The 10,624-nt window shown below is 33.9% G+C and overlaps 1 long non-coding RNA gene and 2 pseudogenes across 1 annotated transcript; 1 reads left to right on the top strand and 2 right to left on the bottom strand.

Annotated features, from left to right (window-relative positions):
* Positions 1–1,415: 1,415 nt before the first annotated feature.
* Positions 1,416–2,841, top strand: LOC129296247 (uncharacterized; annotated as a pseudogene).
* Positions 2,842–4,815: 1,974 nt separating this feature from the next.
* On the bottom strand, positions 4,816–7,940 carry LOC129296246 (putative cyclin-B3-1; annotated as a pseudogene).
* A 1,710-nt stretch (positions 7,941–9,650) lies between these two features.
* LOC129296244 (uncharacterized) lies at positions 9,651–10,612 on the bottom strand. Its single transcript, XR_008589735.1, has 4 exons — positions 10,560–10,612; positions 10,371–10,461; positions 10,144–10,201; positions 9,651–9,667 (listed from the first exon to the last, which is right to left on the bottom strand). It is a non-coding gene; the product is annotated as an uncharacterized LOC129296244 (long non-coding RNA).
* Between the last annotated feature and the right edge of the window lie 12 nt (positions 10,613–10,624).

Raw genomic sequence — 10,624 nt, 5'->3', positions numbered from 1 at the left:
TGGGTATTTTGATTTTGACTATCTACCAAGTAAGCTAACCTCTTATTTCTTGTGCAAGATAAACTCTTGCATTCCTCTAGACTAGTCTCCCTCTTGTCCGTTCCCTTCTCTTCATAAGTGATAGATTGCCTTGGTCTGAACTGATTCACATCTATCCAGCTTCGATGCTTCTGTTATATCATTTTCTTCGACCGTAAAACGTTAGTGTCTTGTCAAGAACAAACTTGTGTTATTTTTGCGCAATAGCGCCACCCAGCATAGAGTCACAAAATTCTTGCTCAAGTGGGTTAAATTTATTTGAGTTGGATCTATCCAGATCAAGGTAAAGTATTCTATCTTTTAAAAAAATCTATATGGTCAAGTTAAACTTTAATTTTTTAGATCAGGTTTTAAATGGTCCATTAAATTGGTTTGAAATTACCAATTCTATATACATACAGAATTAAAAATTTTAATAGTTGGACTTATCTAAGTTGTATTCAATTTGGGTTAGGCTTATTAAAGTTAAACTTAAAACATCATACTTTTTTAAAAAAGTTCATATAATTAAATTTAGCTCTAACTTTTTTTGAATGGATTTAGAAGGACTTATTAAGTTTGACCTAAATTATCAGTTCTACTTTTAAGAATATATTATAACGAATCCTTCGAACCCAACCACACTCTAAGATGTTTTTACTTATGTATTTAATTAATGTATGACTTGGCTCAAGACTATATTTGTCACACATGTAGGTTGTATGATATTATCTCCTATAATCAATCTCTTGCAAATCTGATCTCCCACAATTAGGAGAGCGTGTTTCATGATTTAAGAGTATAAAGTCCTGCTTTCACTAGACTAGCTTCCCTTGTTCGTTCTCTCCTCTCCAAATAAATTTTGAAAACTTTAAAAAAAAATTACATTTAAGAGCCACTCAAGAATTTATTCACAAGCAATAATTAAAAGTTCATCCAAGAAAAAAATAATTTATGTTCTCATTTAATAATAATTTCTTTTTTGTAATGGGCATTGTCTGTAAATAATTTTCTTGAATGATTTTTGAATGTGATTCTCTCATGCACATGTTGTAAATCTACCCAAAAATTTATTTTTATCCAAATATATAAATGAATGAATGAATAACATGATAATTTTTTTCAACACAAATTTAATATCAATGCACAAAATAATATTTTTAAAAATAGAAAATGTATTCGAATGTAATTTATTCAAACATTTCAAAGAAATTTCTGTCTTCGCTTTTACGTATAGGGAAAAAAAATAAACTTTATTAACCTTATATTATATTCACATAGACTTAAGTGTGATTAGGATTCATATGTTTTGTTGACGCAAATTCACTTTGATTATTATTTTCAAATATTTGGTGTTTTTGTTTTTCAAAAAGATGTTTAAGGAAAATTATGAAGAAATGGGGGCCAATGTGAAAACAGACAAATCAGGGTATGTCATGGCCACGTTCAAACCACTCGTATCAAAACAGAAAACAAGAGCCTCATTTTCGTTCGTCCCCAGAACGTCACAACTAGAGAGAGAATCATCAAGACAAAGTCTCTTTCCCTTCTCCTTCTCTTCGCGCAGATGACTATCTAATATCTTCTGGGGAACAGTCATATAAACAAAAGGCCATGGCTTTTCTTCTACCTAACTTCCTTCGTCCTCTTTCCCAAACCAAATCCAAAGAAAAGCTCTTCTCTAAATCCCTTCTCTTTCTAAACTCGCTTCTCACTGTCTATCTCTCGCCTCTGCTTCTTCTTCTTCACTGAATTGCCTCCAAACTTCCACTGTACAGGTCGCCCAAGTTAACCCACCCCCAGGTGCTCAGGATGAAAAGAATCAGAAAGATGATTTCTTTGTCAATCTAGGCTTTGCTGTTCGGACTCTTCGCGAGGACCTCCCTCTTCTCTTCGTCCAAGATCTCAATTATGAAATCTACAGGTTTTTTTCCTTTAATTTATCTACTGGGTTTTTTTGTTGTTGTGGAAATTATTGTTGTTGTTATTATCATCATCATTTTTTTTCCTGAGGAAGCTGGGATTTTGATCGTTTCAGGGATGACATAACATTTAAGGACCCTTTAAATACGTTCACTGGAATTGAAAAGTACAAATTGATCTTCTGGGCATTGAGGTTTCATGGCAAATTTTTGTTTCGTGAGATTGCTTTGGATGTGTATAGGATATGGCAGCCTTCAGAGAATGAGATACTGATCAGGTGGAACCTGAGGGGAGTCCCTAGAGTCCATGGGAAACCAAGGGAGAATTTCAGGGCACTTCGCGTTATAAAGTGGACAGAAATGGTAAAATTTATGAACACAAGGTGGGACAATTTAGCATTCAATTTCCCTCGGACACTCAAACTGTCTCAGTTTTGGACTTGGTCACTGCATGCCCTGCTAGTCCAAACCTACGTTTTTGTGGGGTCCTGCTAATTCCTACTCTTCTTCGTGGATTGAGTTCTATCGAGCAGTTAAAGGAACATTGGATCAAGATGGTAGGTTGCTACCTCAAGATGGTCTAGCTACATGTTCATAGTCATCTGATAGGTAATTTATACCATACGATCGAATAGGTTAGGTATAACTATCTGATGAATGCTCATATACTATGGGTTTTTGTTGATGTATAAGAGTGTATATAGATAGGCAGAGATGCTGAAGAGTCCTAGTTGCTCACTCTGAAATGAATCCTTCCATGGTTGGTGTGCTCATACAATATGACATGTATCTATATGCAATATTCTTAAAGAGATTCACTTCAATTCTGTCACTATTTTTTTTTTTTTCCTTTTGTTATAGCTGAAACATATGGATCACACTTGTTCTGAGGGAAACATATTTTCACCTGCTTGTATTGCTATAGTTCAGTTACTTTTCTGTGTTTATATCTATAGGTCTTTATATTTCTCATTTGAATTTCCATGTTTGAAACCCAGCTTATGACTTTCGTGATTCATTGAGTAATTTTTCTATAATGTGCTCATCTAAATATACTGATCCAGCAGATGCTTGTGGACATGTTTGCCTATAATAAGGTATATAAAATATATCTCCAGCATCCTCAGTTATAGATTGGTCATTGGTTGATGTCTTGTCCCACACGACACATTGGGATAATATAAAATATAAAATAGGCTTGCAATAAGCTTGGTTCCCTTGAACCTGGCATTTATATCAGTAAACTTGTATGGTTAGGTCACTTTCATTTAAAAAAAAAAATTGGGAGAATTACAGATAGGTCTTAAAAAAATTAATTAATGTAAGGTTTATTGACAACTGAATTAAATTACATTGATAGCTGATTGTGTTGTTAATAAATTTATAGTAATTAATTTATTTATGTGAGATTTCAATGTAATTCACCCAAAAAAGTTTGATTTGTCAGTACATAAGCGGTAATTCTTTTAGTTGTTTGTTATCAAGCTTATCAACAAGGGCCTAACACGCAAAAATATCTTTTGCCGAATTAACACCATGTTATCTGACTCCTTCAGGAAAATTTTTCTTGTATACTCTGAAAACAAAGTACATAAGAAACTGAACTGATTATTGTGAGTTATTGAAGGGTGTCCTGCATTATATGTTCTTCCCCTCGTGTAAAATTCCTTCTTTATCATATCAGATGCATTTTTCTGTTGTAAATTTCATCTAGAAAATAGAAATAGCGGTGAGATGAAGCAAGTCAGAATCGAGGAGGAAAAGACATCGAGCAAGTGAAATGAAGCAAGACAGTATTTTGGAGAGTTTAAGGTGGTCGTTTTAAACTTTCAAAGGAAGTTTTATTTTTATTTTTTAAGAAATAAAATAGAGAATTTGAAATACAATATTTTAATAAATTAAAAAATTCAAAACAGCTACCCTTTTTGTAATGCTTATTTGCTTGTTTTCTGAAAATTTTAGTTGACTTGAAGAACCTAAACGATAATTTAACTTTCTTAGTTTTTATAGTGTAATATATATAGGGAACATATATTTGGAGGTCCTTGGGCTTTCATTCATTTTAAATTAGGTCCTTATGATTTATTTTATTTAATCAGACCTTTATATAATTTCATTTATTTATATATTGACCCTTGAAAGTTGAAATTAATAATGAATTATTAAATTTTACAAAACAAAAATCCTCTTGGAGCTTGCAAAAAATTTAATTTAATACTTTAGCCAAAATAAAAAAAAGATTTTAATCTATTGCTTATATTTTTATTATAAATTTTTATGAAAATTCTACATGTATAAAACACATTTAGAAGACAACCTATTGTATAAATTTTGATTTATAAAAATTATGTAATTAATTCTAAAGTCATATAATCCTTTAATAAAATTAAAAAGTTCTTAATTTTTTTTAATGGAAAATGTAAGAATTTTAATTTTGAGGGAATTAAAAAATTTAATTGGTCAAACTATAATGGCTCAATTGAAATAAAATAAAATATAAAAATTTAATTTAAAATTAAATAAAACTGTAAAACTGCATATATATCTTCCTCTATACACACACAACAACAAGCTGGAAAGCCAAATGATGGAGACAACTTTTTTATAACTCAAACTTCTAATGTATCAAAAGTTGAAAGTTTGAAAATAAATTTTAATAAATTTAGGTTTCATACTGCCACCTTTTAACGCTTTCTTTATCCAAACAAAAAACAACTTCTGATCATTTAAATTTCCATGTGGTGGTTCTGCAAATATTATGCATCACGTTCAATTAAATTTTCCATGTTGGATTCTTTTTTTAAAAACGAAAAACCTAAATTTCTCAAATCAATTCTAAAAAGGATTCTTCACTAGTCGCCACTACAATAATGCCTTGAGAATTTAGTCTTTCATTTTAATTCCTTTCGGGGTGCACATTCATATCATGTGCAGTCACATGTGGTTACAGCTTACTATTTCCAAAAAAAAAAAAAAAGTGGTTGCAGCTTACAACATAATACAGTATTTTCTAAGTATTTCACACTTATCACGGAAGTAAAATTAAAGCACAAATCCAAGTCAAGTCAGAGAGGAAGGTTGTCCAAAGGTTTCAGGGTTGCAACCCTACTTAGTTCAGGCCTTGAAATTTTTCACATGTAACCATCAGATTTCCTGCTCTAGCTGATTTGTGGAACTTTAATATCATCTCTGCACAATTCCTGCAAATGGAGGCAACAGTTAGCATAACTAGGATCACCCAGAATCATGAAGTAACAAAACTTGGTGATCCTGAAATGTTAAAAACTATCTCTTTAACAATTTTCGTTAGAAAGACTAACATCGAACATGAAAAGACTTAAAACTAAGTTGGGTCCCAACAGAATATAGAATCATGCCTTAATTGGGAAACTTCATAACGACAATGCTTGTGCAGCAATGGCGTCCATGGTGGGGCAATTTGCAGGGTGCAACGAGCAACATAGATAGCAGATGCACATACCAGTGAAGACTTGAATGCCAAGGCTTCATATTCAACCAAGCACAGTTCAATAAGAAAGAATGCCAAGTGTTCCAGCTGGGACAAATGTTCACCAAAAAGTTTAGAAAACCAAACCTTTTGTCCTCAATTAGAACAATAAACTACAAATAAAAGGCTTAGCATCTTCATTAACTGTCATCCTTCAAGCTCTAGAAGCAACTAGATCTCACATTCAGATCCATGCAATTACACAGAACCTAAGGCTAAAAACTGCACTAGTCACGGTTTTGTAAGCAGTGCAGCTTCCAATTCTATATTTATATATATTGATGATGATATTGACATTGATGTCAATTTGACATCCTGAATATCTGGCGCCCCACCCAAAATATATATATAATATATCGACGTACTAAATTGGCATCATCTGCACAAACATTTATGCTGCATTAACATACCCTCTTGTCTGACTGAGCAGCCTTCAAAAACCTCACCATAAAAACATAAGGAGTGGGGCCATTAAGATGGAACTTCAATTTCTAAGAATAAGCTTCTCCTGAACAAAAACAACTGCAGATATTAGAATCTGGTCATGGAAACCTTGGACCTGTCCCTCTCAAACAGGTCTAGAAGTTCAGAAACAGGGAAAAATAGAATACGAATAATAGACAAAAAAATTTCTATGCTAGAAACAGGGGAAAACAGAATAAGAATAATAGACAGCAAAATTTCTATGCTACGGAATAAAATACCAACAAACAACTACGCCTTGTACGCATTACTTATGGTTCAATAGTAGAATAGTTTGATCAACCTACCTCTCAAACAAATTATTACGCTATGATTTTTTTCTGGTTCTCCGTTTTAGTTAAAAAGATGAGCAACCAGATGTTCAAGATCATATTAAAGTTAGGCGATTGATCAAGAGTTGTGTTGAATAAAAGGCTGAAAAGAAGTAAGCTCGCATACCATCCCTAGTATTTGTTCTCTCGTATATGATTCAACTGAAATGCTTAGTAACTCTTTGACCTAAAACAGATAGAAAGACAGCACATATTACTATCAATCACGATAAACCATGAAATATTTTCTTCAAAAGAAAACGGATGAGAGAAAACTGTCTCTTACACTAGGATGCCAAAATCTTCATATTTTGAGGCCAGCAGAAGTGCGGTTAGACCAACTAACTGCAATTCATTCTTTTCAATTGCCACTAGAGATAGATATTGATCCAATAACGAAACTGTGAGATACAGGGTTTTCTGGCCATCAACTCATATTTAAGTGTACCTGTAAAAGCCAGTAGTGAGAAAGCAAAGGAATTGAAGAGTTAAACCTTAGACAACGCGATAGGGAAAGAAGATGAAATGTTAATACTAAGCCATCTGAGGGTTGAGGGAAAATGGGAAGTACTTCAATTAACCAGTTTATCAGTATGCCACGCATATGAGGTGTAAGGTCCGTCTGAATTGACATATAACTCATCAGAGCCGGAGCTTGTGCCTGCAGTTGAAAACAGATTGAGATTGGAGGAATTTCACAGAATTTAAAACTTTATTAAAAAAAGTTTATTATTTTAACTTGGATAGTATCTACATGGCATTGGGGGGGGGGGGAAGGTAAAGGGATAAGCATGTTCAAAAAGTAAGTAACGATTTTTTCAACAGTAGAAAAGCAATAAAGGGGAAAAAAAAAAAAGTCACATCAAAAGCATTATAAATCATACCTCAGTAACCCAATAGTTATGATATATCATCAACATACTCAGAAAATTCTAGTTGATTGCATTCATCATCGATATTTGGTAGGTTATCTTGTTCAGTCATTTCACCACTTTCCTTGAGAAGCTGTAAAAGTAAGTCATTATAACGTCCAATCTATACGAGAACTGAAAAGAAATGTGGGCAGAACGCATTAAGCATCGACCTTAGATCTTTCCATTAACAAAGTTGTGTAAGATTTTCGACGGGTGGACTTTTTCCTTCCAATATCTCCCAATGAACTTGTTCTTGGGTTGCTGTCTCACCAGATGGAAGCTGCCCTTCCTATGCATCGTTGGAAACCACAGGTTAAATTATTATCAGGGAGAGACAAAGCCACTGCCTCCTCATCCTGTGATGAAATTGCGGCAGCTGATTTGGACTTAGATTTTGAAGTCCTTGGAGCGTTAGAAGCTTAAGTGTGGGCTTAACAAGAGGCTGCGAGCAGCAAGGCCAAAAGCAGGTAAAATAGGTGGATGCTCACAAAGTTTGAGGAAAAATATCCGACATTAGATATTATAGGCAGACTGGACAGTAGACTTTGGTCACTAAATGATGATCTCCGCACTGAGCACAACTTATCACACAAGTCCATAAAAAAACATTAAATACAGCAGCTAAGTTATCAAAATTAGCAGACTAAGACATAGAGCCTGGAGAAACAAGTTTTTCTTGTTCTACTTGTATTCTTGTCCTTCTTATCACTTCATATTACTCAAGGTATATTCTCTGTTTGCATACCTTAAACTGTCTGCAAAATACTTTAACCTCAATAGTCATGAATGTGTTATGGGCATAATAGTGTAATGTAGAGGAAGGCTAAAGAGAACACTTATAGAAGTTGTTGACCAGGACCTCTTAGTTAACAACATTCCTAAAATCTTGGTAAATGATAGAGTACAATGGTTATAGTGCAATCCATATAGCTGACCCTACATTATAGAATAAAGCTTATTGTTGTTGTAGTCAAGAATGCATTATATGCTCCACCATTTAATGCTTAAAGCTAGATGCATTACAAATAGTGTTGTGCAGCAGGGTATAAATATAGCAGAGCAACTGTGCAACCAAACAGACCAAAGCAGAGGTGGTACCCCAATCAAATCAGGCAAAGTAATTACAAATAGTTTAAAAATACAGCAAACATACTTTGGTAGACTTCCTTGAGGATGCATATAAAACATTGGTTTTAACCCTGGCTCCCAGATTACTGCATGAAAATGATCAATTAATAACAAGCAAACATCTTCCAATCTACCAACTAGCAGAAGTCAATCAAGTCTGAATAGCCACCAAACTACAGCATATCAAGAAGGAATCGTAGTAGGCACTAAAACAAAAAATAGAATAAATAAAACAGGCATAGAGGCATATCAAAAGGAGTTTAAAAACTAAAATAGTAACTTTCATATTAACAACACAGCTTTGCCACAGGTCATTATCAGTTTTAAACGAATCTTGCCTCTTAAATCTGTTTACTATAGACTCAAATGTTTAGAGTTCTGCAGTTTAGCAACTTCATAAACAATGGAATGGAAAAAAATTGCAATTCATTTGAACATCTGTATGAAATCAACATAAAAGCTTTGGGCAATATTATAACTATCACTCACATATGAACATGGCCATCACTCACGAGTCTTCCGTAATGGCTTGTTGCACCAGATAATTGGGGGGCAACTTTTCTCACTGTTTCTTCCTTAGCTGAAAAAGTGAATAGTTTAAACAACTTAAGTATTTTTGATGAGATTTACAAGCACTTATCCACATCCCAGCATCTTACTTGATTATCCCACTTATTTTCTTTGCAGTATCAGAACTTCCAGCATTTCCCTAAAAAAAGTAAAAAACAGAAAAAAGGAAAAGTGTAAAACACTTTAACACAAAATGACAAGGATCCTCAAATCTGAATAAATCAGCTAGAGGATAGACAAATTGTAGTGATTATACACAAAGATGACATAAAATTGCAAAGCAACCATAACGACCTTTCTGTTGCTCATGTCCTCCCTATTGACCCTCCTTGGCACAGGTAAAGACCTCCTTCAAGAAAAACCAAATGAATATTCTGGTGTCAGTCATATTAAGTTTTAACCTAATCTGATCAAGAAATACAGACCTTGTCAAACTAGGTAAGAGAGACTTCCTAGTGGTCCTGAAAAAAAGAAGAAAATGTCATGTAAATTTCCTGCAGCAGAGTACTTGAGACCTTTGATATCTAACAACGATCTAGTATAACATCATATTAATAAATGAGAGATAAACAATATACATGGCCAACAGTACTGCCCTCTGTGGCAATAGATGATCTTCCTCCACTTTTATTAATCTTCTGAGCACCTAAGGGTGGTATTGAGCTAGTGCTCACTGCTTACCACACAAAGGCACAGATTAAAGTTATACTTAACTAGGAAATATAGAATAAAATTATCTAAGGAAAAGAAAATCACCTCTCTTAGAAGCTTCTAACTGACCATCAACTTGATTTATTTCCTGTGCAGTCTCCCCTAATGTGAACAAGGAAAAAAAATCATACAAATTCAGTATAGTTGTAGCCTAGTAGGCCTATGATTCAGTAAACCAACCATTAAAAACGGTTGCTCTACCAAAATGAAAGCAGCGTTTATGCTTTCTCACAAGGGTATATAGGAACAGGATAGGGAACAGGGAGAAAAGTCAATCTGTGGATGAATCTCTTGATAGGGATATTTGACATGGTATAGCACGTACAAAAAAACAGGCATTCACTAACTAGAGCATTCTGTCCATTGTACATCATCAATGATTTTGTAAGACTTACTTTTAACTCACTTTGATTTAAAGTTCATAAGTGGAATTCCAAGTACAATTCCACTCATTGTGTCAGTATGCAGCAATAAAAGCTTAAATGAACCGTGTATTCTGCTAAATAACTGAATAAGAAAGAAGAGACCACATGGATTACAAGAAAGTTTAAACAGATGTGACTTGGGAATTTTCATACCATAAAGGACTTCCTTGAAGAGGCATCGCCCAACTTGGTACCTGTGCTGGCTAAAACCCTGGATAGGCATTAAGAACTGGAACATCAAACAATAGAGTATTACATTCATTGATAAGGGAAGCAAGCAATGTGGAAGGGAGTTAAAGTCAGATAGATGCAACATTACATATTACAGTATGAAAAGTTATTTTCTAATTCTTTCTACCCAGAGTGAAGAGGATTCTCACTTCATTTTAGAAGCATCCTGTTTAATATTCCTCATAGAGTTGCCTTGAACGTTGCTAACATCAGCCAGTGCCTTTCTCGCTTTCATATTTGCTACCAAAAAAAAAAACGAAATAATGGAAGCAATAAATGAATTCATCAACATGTTTCTGTCAAGAGTTATTCACAACTTTTGTCTAGTTAAGGCATACCAGAACTACCATAGATGCCACTGCTTTTCTTCATACTTTTCAAGCCAACCTTTAGCATTAGAGGC

This window comes from Prosopis cineraria, unplaced genomic scaffold (assembly GCF_029017545.1).
Source record: "Prosopis cineraria cultivar Desert tree isolate PC_DT_omini unplaced genomic scaffold, ASM2901754v1 PC289, whole genome shotgun sequence".
In the NCBI taxonomy this organism is placed as follows: Eukaryota; Viridiplantae; Streptophyta; class Magnoliopsida; order Fabales; family Fabaceae; genus Prosopis; species Prosopis cineraria.
This window is presented reverse-complemented; position numbering and strand designations above follow the sequence as displayed.